This window comes from Argiope bruennichi, chromosome 6 (assembly GCF_947563725.1).
Source record: "Argiope bruennichi chromosome 6, qqArgBrue1.1, whole genome shotgun sequence".
Classification (NCBI taxonomy): domain Eukaryota; kingdom Metazoa; phylum Arthropoda; class Arachnida; order Araneae; family Araneidae; genus Argiope; species Argiope bruennichi.
In genome coordinates, this window is record NC_079156.1 from 131,473,431 (window position 1) to 131,490,441 (window position 17,011).

The window sequence follows — 17,011 nt, forward strand, 5'->3', positions numbered from 1 at the left end:
AAAGCAATTAGACAATGATAATTCCACAATGTTAACAATTATATATATATTGTAACAACTTGCTCCACTATATTGTTTGTTATTACGCTTCTTTGGCATTATAGCATTTGACAAGGCCTATTTCGCTGTAGAAGCAATTCATGCATAGACATACTCTTTGAATGGTTTTTCTTCTATAAATGAACGATATTATTTATGAAACATTTGAAAGGCCCAAACATAGAATAGTTTGATGTTTACAATGTTTATATCCCGTGTAGAGTGGGAACGGCAAAAAATCATTCCATAGATTTAGACGAAGTTCAAGGTTATGGTAATTATACATAAAGCCGGCGTTCTGGCATAGGGGAAGCGTGTCTTCCCAGTGATCTGAGCTTCCTGAGTTCGAGTCCCGCTTTGGACATGGTTGTTCTTCATCTGGTCTATCTGCGAGGTATGTGAATATGCCCCCTTGTAAAAAGTGGTTGTGTAAGCGAATGTGATGCGTGAGTAGTTAAGACGTACTCTTGCCCTGAGTTGACGCTGCTAAAACAAGAGACGCTCACTTGGCACAAAATCGCTGACTTTGTCAGCGAGCTTGTCCATGGCAAGTGCCATTAGAAACAACAACAAGAACAATATATAATAAAGTGGGATTGAGATACATGGAGTAGTAGTGATATATCAAAAGATCTGGAAATAAGAAAAAGATGTGAAACACTCTTCTATATTATCGAGACTTGAATGTCACTATGCTTTATTTACAATATGCTATTAATTTAAATTAGTTATAACTTTACAGAATTAAAGAAAAAAGTGTTTCTCTATTAGTAATCGCTATTATTACTGAGTTACTATTCCTCTTTATATAAATACTATTTTAAGCGTGTAGAAACGTTGCTATAGTTCTAGAAAAGATCTTATTTTCCTTTTAATGGGAATTTAGTAAATATTGTATTATCTGGAAAAAATAATATTTAACATTGTGATACGAGACGTTTTATAGTTTTTCATGTTTCAATATATCGGTCTTGCTAATTTGTAGTTATCTAAACAATGAATTAATTTCCTGACTTCCACACTTCAGTGATAATGTTTATGCATATCAAGCAATCTATGTCGTTATAAAAATGAATTAAGGTATCTGAACACGTTGAAAACGTCTATTTTCTCAAAACATAAAATTCACAAAAATTCCTTTATTGGATAGACCGGTCTTTAAGCTATCCAAAACAGGTTTACTTTTGTCTCTATGTTAATTAGAAGTAAAGATATTATTTACGTAATAATCAGTAAACCGGAAGTGGACATTTAAATAACCGGAAGCACCGATTTAAAGGGCCAAATACATGTTAAAAATTTGTATAAACACAAATTTAGTTTTAAATACGGTAAATTCTTTGCACGGAAAAACTCAAAATGTCAATGAGAGTTTCAATGGTGTTTTGTGGAAATTTGTACCTTAAGATGTCTTTGTTGAGCTCCGAACCCTTAGATTAGGAACATTTTATCTGTAATACATTTTTACGAAGGTTTTATAGGATTACTGAATATTTTTAAGGTTATTGGAGTTTTTCCTATTGCAAATACAGTTAGAGCATTTGTTGAGCTGGCCAAATACAAAATAAATGATTCTAGGCTGCATTCATTGCAAATGCAAAAATTGCCAGAAAAAAAATTAATTGTTTAAAAAAGGAAAATTATTAAATGCTGAGAGGAGAAGGTATAACCTATAAATGTGGTGATTTTAAACATGTACACACATAATTTATTATTAAAACATGTTACTGTATCCTGTAAATGCATTTTTCTCAAAATTGATTTTTACTTATTTCTTGCTCACTTCAAATCAAATAACTCAAAATATAATTATCAAATTGCTATAAAATTTAGTGGACTTTGTCTTTATACTATTTTCTAGGAAATGAATTAAAAGAATTTAGATTCATTGAATAGTTTTTGATTTACAATCTATTGTTTGAATAATAACTTCATAAATTTACTAAAAATTTCATGATAAATCTTCGACTGGTTGTAAAATTTTTATTTGTTATTATAACTATACGCTTGTAGTTCATTCCCTAGAGAAAACTATGTAGTTTATTTTGGTATAAGTTTTGTTCGGATGAGAGTAATAGTGTTTGGTGTACCGGTTTGAAATTTTTTAAGAATGTGCTTACATTTTTACGATTAAATGCAAATTTTCAATAATTATTAATATTTATTTCAAATATTGACATCCTATTACTAATTTTGAATAGTCTTAAACCCAGAAATATGGTCAAAGTATATCTAACCATGCTTTTCTAAAAAAGTGCTCCGAACGTGTTCGGATACCTTAATACTGTGTACTGTGCAATACAGTGTCTAGAGCAATTATTGATAATTATTGGAAACATAAATTGCTGTTAAAATAGTTTAGTTTAATTTAACTATTACAACTAGTAGCATTATCATATTAAAACAAGTAAAATATCGTGAAAAGAATGGAATAAAAATGATGAGAAAGAAAGAAAGAACTTTATTAAGAGAAAAGAAATTAAAAATGAATGAGGAAAATCAAAACTGCTTTCAACAGACACGGATTATTCATTTATTTATGAAGGGTTTTCATTTTATATACTTTCAAATTCAAAAGACATTTTTAATTGTCTTTGGTTATGATAATTAGAAAAAAATAATGATTCCGTACCTTCGCAATAAAGATAAATTTATTGGGATAGTTCTTTCTTCTTTTCTTTCAACTTTTTATTTTGAGAAAAAGTTTAAAGTAATGCGAATTAAAGAAATGCTTTAATCTAAAATGATATTTTATGTTTAAAGTTACTGATAAATATTGATACATTTTAAAATGCTATATTGAAGATTCACAAGTTAAGTAGTTTCATAATTTTTATGTTATTTGCCAATCTCAATGCATCAGGGTGTTTTTTAAATTCTGAATTTTCTTATGTAAATTAATACCGAAAGTATGCAAAGACTAGTCTGTTATTCAGAAATATAAGCAATGGTAGATAAACTGTAAAATGAACACTGTAATATAGCAGATTGTTTCGAATAACATGTTAAATTAAGCACATTCGTGATTTTTTTTATTTAAATGAACAGTTCATATGTAGTTAAGACTGAAAAATACCCATATGTAATGAGTATGTGTTTTGTATCTACATATTTTCTCCGAAAAAGCATGGTTTTACAAAACAAAAAAACAAAAGAAAAAGAATAACTTCCGAGCTAAGCACTGTCTCCCTGACACTACATTTAAAAAATTTATTGGAGCAATATCTCGTTTTAAAAATTTAAGATTGCACATTAAGATTCACTTGATCTGAAAATTCGGGAAACTCAACTAAACTGAAACAATCGATCTCAATAGAAACGAAGATAACTTAAAATATTCTCTTCCATCAAATCGAGTCATTCAAAGAATTAGGAAAAGAGGACTTTGAAGGTCCCACTACTCATTCGGCAATGCGAAATGTGAAAGTGCCCCCCCCCCTCCTTTTAAGCCTTCCGAAGTCATTTGCATACTTAAAATCGTTTGCATTCAAGAACAAAGCCTCAAATGATGCTCGCCCACCAAAGAAGGACAACCGATTAAACGAAGTCAGGGCACGCTCCATTGAACTGGAGATTTGCCGTCATGTTTCCTTCGACAGAAAGGACAATATTTCAAGGAACCTTAAGAAGGTCGCGTCTTTATAATACTCAGTTTAAATAGAGCCGTCCGTCTTGGATTTGTATTTGTCCTTATTACTGGACATTTCAAAATCTCAAAACTCCGTATCTTGAATTATTGTTAAAATTATTTGAAACATAATGATTCGAGTTTAATTAGCAATCAATCAATAGGAATTCAATTAAAATATAATCGGTGCTCTTATAAAATTGTTAAAAATTGTAAAATGAATTCAATTATTTTAAGCAATGTTTTACCATATTCAATATTTCAATATATTTAATTATTAAATACAATATTATATATTGAATTGAGTTATAAAACCCACTTGTATAATTTTTAAATAATTCCATTGTTAACAGAAAATCTAATAAAATTGAAGACAATTTTAAATTGTTTCAACTCCGAGACAAAATATGTTTACCATAAAGTTCGATTGGAATTATTAATTAAATCAGCAAAGTCTATAGTCTGAGGGCATTTTCTTCTATTCGAACTAAAATATTCTGCAAAAGGGGATGATTAGAGAAACTGTATTTATGGTTATTGCAATGTGGGTTGAATAGTATAAATTAGTTTTTAAATGTTATTGACTAAAAGATAGAAATGATGGCCAATAGATGAAAATTTGATTAAATGTTGTTACTTTCAAATGAAAATTTACTAATAAGATATAATTACGAATGTTATAAAAAACTGCTGTATATAAAGGTAATTGCAAGAACTTCAAAGCAGCTACAATTAAACTTTTGTAATTGCATCTGCTTAGTATGCATAATCTTTTTATATGAATTGGATTCTTATAATTCAGAATTTTGAATACAATTACTAAAAGGAAAGCATTAAAAAATGGGAAACAAGTATAGAGTAATTACTAAAATCTGCCAAAAGAAAGAGCACACAATGATGTCATGTACAGATATATGGAATTATTTAGAGATTAAAATTATATGTGGAACACCGTTTCATTATGTAACCATTATAGTTAGTGAATAGTTGAGTGGATATAAAAACATCACCTTTATTAAGAGTCAAGCACAAAAAATATTGCAAAATAATTTATTACACTCTTTAGGAAAGGTAGGTAAAAAAGCATTTGAATGGTAGATAGAAATAAAACAAAATTCTGCAATAAACCCTGTGAAACTCTAAAGTAAAAAAAAGACAAAGACAAATACCACATAAAAACAAAAGCATCTTTATGTCTTTGACACTGAACATAATAATGTATTTATAAATTAAGAAAAAGTGCATATTATTTTTAAACATTGAAATTAAAAAAAATTAGAAAAATACCAGAATTAAAACTAAAATATGATTAAAAAAAGATGTGGATTAAAAAGAACTCTCAGGTTGCAATGTCAGGATTTCAGATGTTATCTATTTGGTTATTACACATTGGTTAGAAGAAGTGACTAAAATTCACTTTTTGGAACTATGAAACTCTTTCTGTAACTTCGTTTTTGTTAGACATATAAATCTTTCCACGGTAATATTCACATATTAACATTTTAATAATTTCCAATCAATAATTGTCTTTGAATATTTAAAAGTTTTACAAATATATTTATCTTCTATCTTAATCAAAAATGTATTTCACCCAAGAATAAAGCATACATTTTAAACAATAAAAATTTTAATCATTAATATCTCAGTAATTATAGTTTTAATGTACATTTTACAACATTGAAGTAATGCTAAATTTAAATCTTCTGAGAGAGTTATGTATTTCCATTCATAATTCACAAATTTAGAATGGTAATAAAATCCTCTGTTTTAAGGCAGAATGTAAAGAAATTAGCTTCTCAATTAAAAAGAAAAAAATCGTTTGCTACAAATAAATAGAAAATTCTGAAACAGAAAGTCATAATTTTTGACAATAGTATTGCGATTACTCCTGTCACATTAATTTAATTCTTTGCTTGATAAAGCACCGCCCTAATGGTCAGTTGATGGAAAACTTTCAAGAGGTTGTAGGCGAAGTTCAGATTAAATCATGTGTGTGCAATCATCCCTAAATTCCTATTTAAACTTCTAATGCATTCCATCGTTGTAGTCCTTCTGGAATAATATCCAAGTCCAGCAGAATTTGGTGGAATATGCTATCTATGATTAAGGAATGTGCCGTCTTGAAGATAGAATAATTATTCGGTGTACATCTCTATGACCTCCATGCTAAGCCGGAAAGGAATAGTTTTCGAATTTGAAATCAGAGACATCATCAAAGTGTTGGTTCTCTAAGACCATGACGCAGGGTTTTCATGAATACGCATACGTTTTCGAAGGGTTAATGTGAATGATTAGGAAAGTGCTAATGGTTTCGAATCTGGCGATTTTACTATATCAATTGCTGCTTTGGTTGTTGAAATTGTAGTCAAATACATTTCAACGGCGATTTAAAAAATTACTTAATTCTGAATAAAATAAATAATGATTTATTTAAGTTTGTATTCTTCATGGGAGAAACAGGCTAAGGTGTTCTATATATGGATGGAATTAATTAAAATATTGTATATACGGGTGGTGATTTCACTATCTTAATTGATATTTTGATTGTTGAAATTGCAGGCAAATTCATTTCAACGATGATTTAAAATGACATGATTCTGAATAAAATAGACTAATATTTGTATTCTTTTTGAGAGAAACAGACTTTGAAGTTTTGTATATTGGAGCAATTAATTAAAAAAAAGTACTGTGAGATGTAAAATTTATGAAATGTTGGAGATGTTTATATCCTTCTATTAAACTTCTTTTCTCCCATGTTTGTAGAAAAGGATTTTTGTGATAAATCTTTCATTCTTTCCCTGAAAATCTGGAGTTGTATAATGTTTTACAAATATGCTTTCGATAACAAAAATGTTTTTAAATTATTAAAACAGATTTATTATTTATTCAATCAATTCTAATAATTATTTTAAATGGCAACGAGAATCATCTGATTATAAATTTTAGAAAGAAGTGGATCCCAGTATTAAACATGATAATGAAGAGTGAAATATTGTATATATTAAAAGATCAGTGGGAACTATCTACGAAAGTTTAAAATATATTCTATGAAAAATATACTTATATATTATTAAACGCATTATTAACGAATAGTAATCACGAAAGAGCTTATTAGAGGGGCGAGGTGTTTGGCGATTAATTGTTGAAATGTGGTTATTACACAAGTAGAGATACAAGCAGAACAGCGAATATAAATTTTGGATGCCTTTTATACGACCAATATTTAATATATAAATACAATTATAGCAAAAAAAAATTCATACCAAATTTCATATATTTATATAATTACTTTTTTGAGATATCGCATTAACATTCTTTTGAAAGTACACACCGACACATAGTCAAACGCTTGACGAATTTAGTAGTTATCTAAACTTTAGATGCTCAATTCATATACCAAATTTCATCTATTAAGCCCTCTGCATTTTGTAATGATTGAATTAACTGTATATTCGGACAGACGGATAGACAGCTTCAGAATGGTTAATTTAACCAGTTAACTGCGGAATATAATTTTTTAAAGTTCCTATCTATAACATATATGCATGCCGAAAGCAATACAAATTTCATAGTAAATTTTGTAAAAAATCATAAAGGGAGCAAAATTTCTATTTTATTAGATAAGAAAAGTGACACATCGAAAGTGCCAAGATGAAGTACTTAAGCTTGAAGTACGAACGAAATCTAGAAATTTACTGTAGATACTATATCCTGAAATTCATCTTTCCAGCTCAAAACTAATTCCTACACCTAATTCCAAAAGGCGTGTCTTGGAGGTTTAAAACGTGAAGATTTATCATTAACTCATCAAAATCATCAAGATTTTTTTTTTTGACGACTACTATATTTTCTTTTATGTATACGAAGTATACATAAAAGAAAAAAAATAATAGCAATAACAAAAATTATTTTAAAAACAAGTTTTTATTAATGTCCCTTTATAAAATTTAGTGCGCTTTATCAAAGCCATAGAGATCAAAAGAAAATTTTAAAAGTTTACGATTTTGAATAGGAAAAATTAGGAAAATTCTAAACATACATTAAAATTTTTAAAAATTACTGTAAATGAGATTTACATAGTTTTTTTTTTCAGACTTTTATTACTGTTCTTTTCGATCAAAATAGTTTTGATCCAAAATATTTCTTCCTTTAAAGTCAGCGTGTTTTTAAAAACATTTTACACTTAAGCTTTTATTTCTTAAGAAAATCGAATTACGCATTAAAATTTGATTTTGCTATGATAGTAAACGTTCAAAAATGAGTTTCTCATGAGTTTAATGAATTAATTCGAAAACAATGGGCCCTTGAACATCAAATCGTTGCAGAAAATTAATTTTCCATCAGAATATCTGTATTGGTTTCCCAATTTCAAAACTTCCTTTGCGTTTTCGTTTAACTTCAAGTATAATAAAGAAAATAAAGTATGTGTTTTAGAAATGATCCTGCTTTCCAATATGCATTTGATCCAGAATTTGATACGTTTTCATTTTCATGAATTCAGGGGGAATTTTATCTTATGGATTGTTACTTTTCTGAATTATTGTGTTCAAATATATAGGCTTCCTATTCAGATATACATGCACCGATAAGAAGAACATTGGGAATTAAGAAAGTCTCAAATGTCATCAAAAATAGAAAAGATAAATATCTTGACTATCCTATATGTCAAAGGAACGGTTTTAAAATTTTAAAGAAGTAGAATAATATTTCACAATCTAAGAGAGAATTTATTATTATAAATTGTTTTTATGAAATGATAAGAAATTCTTATATTTCCAAATTCCAGATTTCATTTAATTTCAGTCCAACGCCAAGAGATAAAAATGAAATAATAAATAAAGATTACAAATTTGATAGTTTGTTCATATTAATCGGTTTTGAAAAATGATAAATTCATCCAGCGAACTCCAAAAGGTAATCAGATGACGTTCGTATCAATTTCCAAATCGAGATTTGAATATTTTTCAACAACTTCTTTGGATAATGAGATTGAACTTTCGTTTCTTTCTAACCAAACGGTGGCAACAATAAGGTTAACGGGAAACAATCTCCATGAGAACCTCTCAAGAAAACGTATCGATGTGACTGATGATGATTCCTTTAATCGTTTTCGCTTCTCGTGATATAATCGATTTTTTGAAGAAAGGGGAGGAGGTGAGGTGATGGATGGGTGAGCAGCTGATTGGGATTAAGAGAAATAATCCTGCTCGATGTCTTGCAGGGGAAAGGAAGAAAAAGGTGATTGGTTTCGGCGGGAAAATTAGGGATACGAATCATTTTTATGAATCGTTCATCTGCACGAGCTATCCGTCACCAAGGAAAATAAACATTGTTTGTCTTTCCGTAAAAGTTGGGAAATTATTTTTGGCAGCCGGATTTGATAGTTCTATCCATTTTATGTAATCGCAACAGAGCATTTCTTAGGATAATTACATCTCAACATGTGTTCTGTTAATTTTTTTTTTTTACTTTAACCTTTTAAATTATGGAAAAGCTTTTCATTTAAAACCTTTACTTTAACCTTTTAAATTATGGAAAAGCTTTTCTTTTATTTTTATATATAAAGCTTGAGAATCAATCAAATATATTTCGGATGGTTCTATTCTGTTTTTGTAATTTTTCCTCAAATTCTTACGGTAAATGGAAATATTTTTCTTTTTGCATTGAAATCTAGTCAGTAATATAGGCATTATAATGGTTTGCCGATTTAGGAAGTCTCATAATCCCTCTTTCGTATTTTGTTCTTGGCTTATCATTAAAAGATCTGATCAAGGTGTTTCTTGTAGTCCTCCAAAGTATTCAAATATTTTCTTCTCAGCAAATTTGTAAGAAAGCGAAATAGGTAGTAACTCAACTGTCCAAGTTAAGCCAGCATCCCAATTTCCACCTGGTTACCAAAGACGCATTTTATTTAACTTTATTATGGTGAAAGATAACCCTCTTTATAAATGAAAAACACTGACACTTCTGACCAAAAGCTAACTTCAAAATGCTCAGGTAAATTTTGCATTTTTCTGAATTATCTGTTTTGTTTGGAAGCGTAGGAGACAGCATTTGCTATTAGAATACCTTCTTATGCATAATAAACTTCGCAAAAAGTAGAAAACTCATTTTTCACCAAAAAAAATTGTAATGAAAAAAAAGGAATTTTATTTACACATTTGTTTAACTTTCTTCTTTTAAATCAGTTCTTATTCCAACTAGGAAAGTATTCTGTCCACGACTAGCTCATAGATTTCAACGGCATGGAATGTTTCTTGCTTATATTCGATGTACAGAATAAAAAACATCGAATATATATTTTGAGACATTTTTGTCATAAAACCAATCAAAATTAATTGCAAATTTACGATTCAGGTAAGAAAAACACACAAAATTATTTTTTATTCGTTTGTCACAAATTTCAATGAACGCGTTCCCTTCAACCATTTTCTTCAATTCTAAATTTTAAATAAATCTATATTTTAGGTGATAAAACCAAGTGCTGAATTTTATATTTCCAGTTCAATGAGTTTTTAAAATACCGAATTTACGTAAGCGGATGGACAAATAGATAGATTGTCAACTAAATATGAATTGCAGATATAACATATATTATTCATGAATTTCGTTTTTCTTTTTGTTGATTCACAAAGCAAATAAATGAGTCCATTTTTCATTTATTTTTTGAGAAATTATCTGAAAAAAGTTCATTAGTTTTCAGAAATGATAATTTAAGAAATTCTCTTATGCAATGTGTAAGTTCATAGTCTTTTTAGCAATGAATATATCTAAATGGAAGAATTAAATGTAAAAAATTATGAATTAATTAATAATCCTTTTAATTAAATGAATCAACATTAAGATTCTGCAAATCCTTACATTCAGAATTTTACTTATTAATGCTAGCAAAATTTATATATAATCACATAAATATTATTACCATAAATTGCAATTTATTAAAGAAGCGCTTTTGAAAAAATAAAAATAATAATAATAACCCCTTGCCATTTAAGAACAAATGGTGTAATTTTAAAATCATGCAACATTTTTAATTTTTAAAAAAAAATAACGTATCATTCAGTTCGCGTTTAGAAGCTGTTAAAAAATAGACGTAAAACAAAAAATGTTTCGCCTAACCTTGTGGCAACACTTTTTGCATCTGTGTAAGAAAAGCAGAATTTTTCACTCTTGAAAATGACGCTTTTGACATTTCAAAAGATGTTTGAATTTTAAAAATCGAATATATTCCAGTTTTAAATTTTTTGCCCATCTAAATTATGTTGGAGCACGAAATGCATTATTTTAAATCAGTTGATGTGCGTTTAAATAAATAACTGAAAGCCAACGCACTCTCTCTGGAGGCTTAACTTTCCAAATAGAAGCGACGTAGAAATTGTATTTTAACAGCTTTCAGAATACTCAGCTTTTTTAACGCGGTAAAATGTAATGGTAATTTCTTTTTTTAAAAAAAAGGCACTCCCCCACCATATTTGTGGTATTTTTTCACCCTCTAAATGATGTTTCTTCTAAGTAATAGCGTTATAAATGCATTTTTGCTTTCGAATATGCAAATTATAGGAGACAGTACTATAAAGGTCAAAACGTTCGATAATAAGCTTTTGCTGATTTTAGAGCGTTGCGTCGTTTTTTGTTTTTTTTAAAATTAATACAAGCATTATAAATAAAAAAAGTAGATAGATGAAATTCAATTTACGATAATAACGCAAAAATTGTAAATTGTATTAGAAAATAGCTTCTTTATATATCGTTAATTCAAAACTCATCCTCAACATATTTGCATAGAGAATCTACTCCGATTATTTTTAAATATTTGTAATAATTTCTTTTATTTTAGAAAAAAAAATTTCATAAATTTCCAAATAAAATTAATTTAATTTTCTTCGAATTATTTATTACTAGCCGCCTTTGGCGACCAGCCGGTTCGCCAATCTTAATGTTCGTTAAAATTTTAATAATTAAATATTTTATGCAATTTCTACTTTAATAGCTTCTTCATCAAAATATTTTAAAACTTCAAATTTTCATTATCATATAATTCATTCATAATATTATAAAGGCCTTCAGTCATAACGTAATATGTATCTCTCTCATTTTCTGTTAGCACCCGTAGAATTTATGCTTTAAATTAAAGTGGAAAGAATTTATCTTCAATTAATATAATAATATTTTTTACTGAAACAAAGCATTTTTTTATAATCTGATTACTGAAAATAGAGTCACTCAGCGTTTAAACTTTATGGGCACTAAAGAATATCTTTTTAAATTTATGTAATATCTCAAGAGTTGGTCAACAAAATTTTCTTAGATTCATTATGAGCAGATCGATTCATTAACAATGTTTAAATTTAAATGCATCAAACACTAAGAAAATAAAACGAATCGTTTAAAATAAACGGTTGAAAACGGTAGAATTTATGCTTTAAATTAAAGTGGAAAGAATTTATCTTCAATTAATATAATAATATTTTTTACTGACACAAAGCATTTTTTATAATCTGATTACTGAAAATAGAGTCACTCAGAGTTTAAACTTTATGGGCATTAAAGAATATCTTTTTTAATTTATGTAATATCTCAAGAGTTGGTCAACAAAATTTTCTTAGATTCATTATGAGAAGATCGATTAATAAACAATGTTTAAATTTAAATGCATCAAACACTAAGAAAATAAAACGAATCGTTTAAAATAAACGGTTGAAAACAGGTTTTAAAAAAACTACTTAAAAAACGATGTACTTAAAACTATAAGCATATACAAAAAATATATAACTAACATAAATACAATTTACTTACAAAAGCATGCAACTAACCCAAAAATATTTTAAATCATTCATTGATAACGTTGTCATGGCAACAATCAGAACAGAATGCGCATGCGTGAATTTTCTTCGCCGGTTACGTAACGCAAATACGTGATTTTTTCTACGCCAGTTGGGGTAACGCTATGCGGATTAGACAATTTTTAATTTCCTTTATTCTGTTTTATTTTAATTCAAAAGTACTTCAGAATGAATCTGAAAGATTGATTCATTAACAATGTTTAATTTTAAATGCATCAAACATTAAGAAAATAAACAGAACCGATTGAAATAATCCGCCGAAAAATTTTAACCCTAGCCTCATTACTGTTGGGAGAAAAAAAAACTGAAGCCTTTCTCGTTTGGCGCTGGGGATAATGGAAGATTTTTTTGGCGGAAAAGTTGGCGGTGGGGAAAATGGAAGATTTTTTTGGCGGGAAAGTTAGTTTTTAATTAATAATTAAAATTCTAATTAAAAATTCGAAAAAAGAAACCCCAGGTGCACATTCCCAACCTCCAAGGTATACATGTACCAAATTTGGTAGCTGTATGTCAAACGGTCTGGCCTGTAGAGCGCCAACACACACACACACACACACACACACATTGAGCTTTATTATAAGTATAGATATAGATATAGAAGATTATATAGTTTTTTTAATGTCTTATAAATGACATACATAAAGCAAAGAGAAATTGCCATAAATGAAATTGGCATTAGGCGAATTTCTTTTTATTCAATTAATTTGTTATTTATGATTTCGCGAGTTGAAATAGTCAGCTGAATTTCAGTTACGTAATTTATCTCATATTTGAGGCCTGAAGTTTGTCTTTAAATGAATAGACAGACTTTCTATTCATTGCTAGAGAAATCTATAATTTTAGAATTAGCGCTGCATACCGAATTTTACCTCTCTTGTATTTCTGTTTTTAATCATTTTTATTTAATTGATTTGTTTAATATTTATAAGCATGGAATTTTGAAATCTGTCACTTACTTATATCTCTATGTCTTATAAATCTGAAATTTTGAACAAATCTATGTTCTCAATGACAATACAAAATATATTTAGAATTCAGTTATTAGGTTGTAGATTGATTGAATTAAATTTAGATTCCATTCAATAAAGCAGAATTTACTTGAAAAAAATGCTTTTTAGTTGAATTTTCATATTAATGACTTTAAAATTTAAAAAGTAGAAATAATCAAATTAAAATTCAATCTTTTCAATAAAAATGTGTTTTTAAAACTTTTTTCCTTATTTATTAAGTTAAAACTCACTTTATAATCCTAGAAATAATGTTTTTGGACTTATAGAATTCAAAAATGTAGATACTCATAAACATATAATTGAAACGTAGATATTCCTCCAAAACATCATTTCATCATTCACCAAGACATCATTCCAAACGTAGATAATCATTTATGATGTCACTCCAGACTTAGATATCATGTGGATAAGAATCGTCTGACCCAAACCGATCCACTCAGCAATAAATCCATGTTTAAAAAAAATAAGAGAGCAACTCATAGATCGTAGAAAACTGCTGGGTATCATCTCAATTGCTTGGTGCAGCATCTATTAATTATTTAAAATCTCACATTCAATATATTAAATAAACAGAAACTTATCATTTATTGGGGAAGTAAATTTTTTCCAAACAAGCATTCCTATAGGAAATAAGAGATAAAAAAAAACACCTATCCCCTCAAAATTAAACCATAATATATTACAAATTTTGCAAAAAAAAAAAAAAAAAAAAAAAAAAAAAAAAAAAAAAACGCATGAAAAAAATTTGAGCCTCTTAAAATTGTGACAAATAAAACCATTGACCAATAAACCAGAATCCATTATATGAAAATCTATCAAAGAAATGTAAAGATTATAAAAAATACATATATAACAAATTTTAATAGAATATTGAAGAAAAGTATTTTAAATTTCAATCATTCATTCTAATTTATTGTTATGAAATTCATTCATTTCACAAATTCATTTCTAGGTGGTACCACTAGTATTGTTTCAATATGAAAGAAATATTCTATTCTATTAACTAATTAATAATTGTCGTGAAAATATTAAAATAATTTATAGTCCCCGCGATAACAAAAATGCATCACATTTCAAAATTCTAATGTATTGATAAGTTAATAAAAATTTCATTACAAAATCCCATCTTTAAAAATATAATTGTGAAACAAATTGGCTAATTCTTTGTCATTTAAATTATAAAATTTATATAACGGAGTCATTAAAGTTTTTTATATCTTCAATGAATATTAAAGTGCATAAATCTTCAATTATATTACGAGACCCTGACGAACAAACAATTCCAAATGACAAGTAATGTGCATTTTGTAAAGCAAGAATGTCTCTTTTCATAGTTAAAATAATTTATCAAGGCATTACAAACAAGATTCATAAAAAATAAGCAAATATATCAATAAAAGCAAACTCAGAAAAATTTCAATAATATCTCATTTAAATTAATATGTTATATAAATTAATGAAAAAACATCTATTTTAACAGCATGTATACAAGCAATATGAAACCAACTCGATTACTATTTGTATTGAAAAATCAAATGGGAAATAATTAAATTGCAAAAAAATACACGAAACTAAGCATAGAGCAAATACATAAGATAATAATTAGCTTTATATAATCAATAACTATAAAGTACAGTCTCGGACATTTTCAATAAACTAATTAAAATATAATTTAATTTAATTTATAAGATAGCTTTTCTAGCATCTATTAAGGTGTTAATGTAATAATATCCAATTTAAAATGCAAATATCCTTAAACAAACTTAGTGACAACCCAAAGGCATATTCATCTTAATAATTTTGAACTACAAAAGTCAATCCCTTCAGATAATCACACAATATATAAAAGCAAAAAAAGTTAAATTTTAAGTATTTAAAACATATACATGCAAATGTAAATTAATAATTTCAAATATGTCTGTGGAACAATGCCCCAGGATAAAAGAAATTCAATCAGTCTAAAGACCATTTAATAATTATAGATACTTTAGAGATTAATAAAAAAATTCTTAATTCCCTTACAGGAATTTCTCGAAATCGTGTTTATTTAGTTAAAATTGTTCTCGACTCTATTTGTTATCAATCGGGTCTTGGAAGATGTTGAAACATCAAGTATTTATTTAAGGATTTTAAAATTCTAAAGCAAAAATGTCATTATTGCTATACACGTCGTATTTCTGAAAATGACACACGAATATTTCAAATCTGAAACGTTCAAGGAATACAATTTCGTAGTAGAAATAATTCAAATAAATTTACATTCTAAAATGTTTTTAATTCAAAATTATGAAATGATTGTAATTTAATTTTTTTATTGTCCCTGAATTTTCTGCTAAAATGGTGGTAAAATGTCATTTTCACAAGAAAATGTTTTATTCATTCAATATCGATTCAAGATGGAAAATTGTATTTATTTCTAAAATGTTTTTTGTTTCATGAATAGTTCATATATTATGTTTTGAGAGATTGAAAATTTTTTGAGTAGATATAGTTAAAAATTTACAAGTATTTTTGGATATATAAGGAAAAAATTATAAGAATTTTTTCGTAAACGATTTTCAAAAACAGAAATTAAAAAACTGGGAACTTAGTTTCTGTTATGTTTAAAGCTTTTCTTCTTTCACTTTAATTCAGTTTTTCTCTTATCATTATGAACATTAATGCTTAGAGTTTGACAGTATCGAAAGTAAATTAAAATTTTGGCACTTTAAGGTAATTATTTTCGTATCTGTTATACTTGCATTTGATGATTGTTCAAGAATTTTGGTTTACTTGTTATGCATAATCCAGTTTACACTAAAATAACAATATATTTTAAGAAAATATGACGCTCTGTCAATTTCTAAAAATTTCTTTAAAGGTTGATAGTTTCATATTTATTTAAAATGTATTGCTGCTTTAGAATAAAATGGATTTTGCTCATTTTATATTATTTCAAATAAATTTATGCAAAAAAATATTTTGAAATTAAAGTAACTATCTCTGTTTATTATACTTTTATTCATTTTTATATTGTTACAGAAAATAATTTTGAATTTTATATTATCATGATTTTTTTATTATTATTGCTAATTGTTTCTAAATTATTAACTGCAATCAGGAATTATTTCGGATATCGTATAGATAGTATAAATAAGTTTAGAGAGAACTTATTTATAGTGTCAAAAAGGTTTGCAACAATCAATTTTCAGTAATAAAAATATTATAATCTATATATTTAAAGTAATTGACGAAAAAAATGAACCAGCCACTCATTCCAACCACTGTTCTAGATTTTCGGGAATTTTCATTTTACATGAATGCTAATGATTTTAATGATAACTCATCAATAGTCTTCTGTTTATCGCTATCCATTTTGTAGTAAATCTCAGAAGCACTCCTTCGTTATACAAAATATATTAGAACAAATCTTGAGAGAATCCTCCGAATTCTCCTTCTTCGAGACCCTCGCAGTTTCGAATTTACAAATTTATTTTTCTATTGGCATTTTG

General features: G+C 27.3%; 1 protein-coding gene across 2 annotated transcripts in view; it reads left to right on the forward strand.

Annotated features, from left to right (window-relative positions):
• Positions 1 to 17,011, forward strand: part of LOC129972700 (uncharacterized) — a 98,445-nt gene that overhangs the window by 31,961 nt on the left and 49,473 nt on the right. The window lies entirely within an intron of this gene.